The following is a 4,068-nucleotide window of genomic DNA, read 5'->3' on the forward strand; positions in this document are numbered from 1 at the left end:
GTTGATTTGTGTTTTTTTTTTTTAATATTTTTTCTTTTAAAATTTAGTAAAAAAAAAGAAGAGAAAATACTTATTTTTTATTTTCATATCTTTTAAAAAAAATTAAAAACAAAAATATTGAAAATAAAAATCCAACCCTAAATTTTCCTTTTCTATTCCAATTGATATCCATAATTTAAAAAAAAATTGTAATTGGATGGATTTATTGTAGTGTCATATTGGTGTATGATTTCCTTTCCAGCTATAAATTTCAATCATAAACAAAGAAAGTACAAGCCTCCTAGTTATGCATAGCAAATCTTCTAAGCACTTTGAGTTGAAAAGAACCTATGTCGTTATTCATGTTCTTGGCTGAGATATTTATTTCACAATGTTTCTCTAAATTCAAGTATTATTCCTTTTCTTTTCTGTTAAACTTTCTTTATCAACAAACCATCACAGCTTAGCTTGAAAGAGATTTAACACTGAAATCTTTGCTTCTATTGGATGATTACAATTTCCATTCATCATATATATATATATATATGTATATATATATATATATCATTTTTTCTTCTTTTATTATTTTTTATTCTCTTTTTTTTTATCCTTCTTCAATATCATGATTCGTCGTTGTCTTTTTCATTTTCTTCTTCTCCAATATATTAAAGGACATATATTGATTCATAACATAAAAAATTTTGATGCACAACACAATTTTTAAATGGCCACATGATCAAAAACATTGACACTTAATCAACAAAATACAACATAAAAATTTTAATACATAATACATAAAATTTGATATACAATATATAAATTTTTAAAAGAGTCAACAACATATACTACTCGATCTTGCAATGACGAATCGGATGGTGAATTAGATACATATGGGACGTTCAAGCCTTCCAAGATCATAAATTCATCATGAGATTCCAAGATACAAATGAAGTCTTGATCTAGCTACATTAATTATACCTATTTATTTGTCGGTCGCATAGATTTTCAACCATTTTTATATAATTTATATCTAGATAATATATTCTTATGAAAACAAATTAAACAACAACAACAAAAGCTTATCTCACTAAGTATGATAAATTGATTAGATGGATCAAATAATATCATTGAATCTTATCTTTTATTATGTCTATAATAAAATTGGTTATAATGTAAATCTCTTTAGAACAATTTTGACTATCTCATGTACAATTTTATCGAATCTTTTTCTAATTTTCACTTCATGTTTATCTTCTTTCTCCTTTATCCTCGTAACTAGATATTTTATCGATTTTTTTTACGTATCTAAATTATTTAAGACGACTTTCTATTATCTTTTCAACAATAAATACTACTCAAACTCTCTCTATTGTATATCTTTCTTTTTTATTTTATTCATACATTATGTAACTGCTCATTCATTTTAGCATTTTCATGTCTGTCGTATTTAATTTAAATTCATATTCATCTTTTATTTGTCATTCAACACTTTATTCTATATGACATAATTGGTCAATTAGACATGAATGATGTTTTCTCAAATATCAATAATTACGTTTAAGATCAAATGACATCCGTGACAATTTAAGTAAATGTTCCACTAATAAATATTATTTGTCTATTCATGCAATTTTTCGAAAATCACTTTTAAAAAATTACATATCAATCAAAAATCACTTGTTATATTTTTTTATATAATCAAATTAATATATTTGTTTAAAATATACAAAAGCAAATTATTTTTCTATTACATACTTTAAAATAATGGTTGAATCTATAAATTGTATATCTGTAAGGTGTGTGTGCCGGTGAACAAAATTTGGCCCTGGAAAAAGACACAACTTATTGAGTTTGGCATGTACCGAACAAGGTTACCATGATCCTAACATACACTAGGTCAAGTTCTTTTCATGGGAGCTAACAATCATTAATTATTTTTTTTTCAGGAGGGATGCATATTGGATTCTAGCTAAGCGACAAAACTATGAACACCTTACATGTTAAGTTAGGCTTTGAGATGAGTAGTGGATTACTTGGCATCCAATTTTAATTAGGAGTGTACATGCAATTTCAATTCAAACCATCTATTCAATTTAGGAAGTGAGAGTTAAACCTACAACCTCCCTTATGTAATGACTTACAATAAGTGAATAACTATTAAATTAGTTAGTTAATTTAGTAATTTAGAGCATTAATTTTTTATTTTTTATGTTATTAATATGTATACAATTTGAAATGATTGAATTTTATATTTACTTTAAAAAAATTTGATATTTCTGCGGATAGGGTAGGGTAGAGTAGGGTTTAGAACTTTAGGGTGCGGGTAGGGTTAGGGTTGAGAGATTCTCAATCCACGGGTAGAGTAGGGTAGAGTTTTAATAAAATTTTCAACCCGCAGGTAGGGTTAGGGTAGAGTCCAAACCCTACCCTACCCTACCCATTGCCAGCCCTAATTCAATTCAATTCAATTAAAATCGAATAGCAGCCAAGATTGGAAATATTTTTATTGGATCGGAATTCGTTTAAATCACATGAATTGGATCGAATTTTGAATATAATATTTAAAATTAATCCAATCATATCTAATATAAATCATGCATAATATTAAAACAGTAATGTTACATAATAGTAAATATTATTTTAGATGAATATTTAATCAATAATAATTTATATTTATGTATAATATGATGAGTCAATAATATATTAACCATTTTTGTCATATGATGAGTCAATAATATATTAACTAAATTATAGTGATTTTTATTTATCTGTTGATGACACTTTGCCAATGTATCAACAGTAATCATAGGACTTTTTGACGGTAATATTTTTGACATATTAAAAAAAAATAGACTTATATTTTGTGTAATAGAAGAGTAATTATTTTTCATTGTGCTCACATTTAAAGGAGTAGACAATATACCAAGTGAAGTCTGTGACAAAAAAAATTGAAAATTTTGCTATGGTAATATTGACACATGGGTTATGGCAAACATGATTTTGAACTAATGAGTAAAGAGGATTAATCAAATCTTATGTCGCTATGGGGGAAACAAACTCCGGTGACAAATTATTAAGCAACCACCCCATAGTGTTTTGTATAAGATGCACTTATTTCATGATGGACATGGTTAACGCCATCATGCCTCTGCCGAAAAATAAAGTAACCTATTTGATACGGGTATAAAAATATTTTCAACTTCTTTTCCTCTTTCATTACTGAAAGTAGAAGAAGATGATGCAAATAAATTTGACATGTTAATTGACGTTATTTTTTTCAGTATCAAACAATTTTGCCATTGCGTAATTTTCCTGCAAGTTTGTTTTTTTTTTTTTACAAAACTACAATTTATTGACAATGTTTCATCGGCGTGCCAATTTGTTTTACTCGATTTTTTGTTCTCTTGTTAACAACAAATAAATTAACAACTTTCGAGTTTTGTTTCACAATCTTAATTCAAGGAGCGAAAAGCTGAAAACGACTCATTTTGTGGGTGTTTTAAGGTCTCAATTGTAGTTTCAAAAATAAAATTAAAGATAAAAAGAAAATATGTAAGGTGACGAAGACAAAGTAAAATGCAGAAAGGAAGAAGAAGAACAACAACAACAAATAAAAGTAAAGAATTTTCATTAAAAATAAAAAGTAGAGTATAAATTTGAGTTTAGACTTTAAAAGAATTACTTAAGAGTTTCAATTTTACTCTCTAATGTCAGGGAGTATTTTTGAATTTCTAAGTGTTTCTCAAAAATTGAATTAATTACAATGTTTGCCCAAAATTCTATTTATAAACTAACCTAATGTCAATTAACAGTTATTTTTATAATATATTTTTTGTTTATAAATTTAAATTAGTAACCGTCCCACATTTATTTTCTTGACACTTTACATTGCTACCTGTGTTAATTACATCTTTGATCAAATATATCCAATAATATCGTGTCAGTTATAATTTTTTTGCATTATTTAAATTTTTTTTTGGATAATATTTTTTTTGCCTAACATATATACGAAATTATGGAATAATAACACATAGAATCACTATATATATAAGAGTAATATATTTATTACTGTCAAAAAATATAATTATT

Source organism: Arachis ipaensis, chromosome B10 (assembly GCF_000816755.2).
Source record: "Arachis ipaensis cultivar K30076 chromosome B10, Araip1.1, whole genome shotgun sequence".
Classification (NCBI taxonomy): Eukaryota; Viridiplantae; Streptophyta; class Magnoliopsida; order Fabales; family Fabaceae; genus Arachis; species Arachis ipaensis.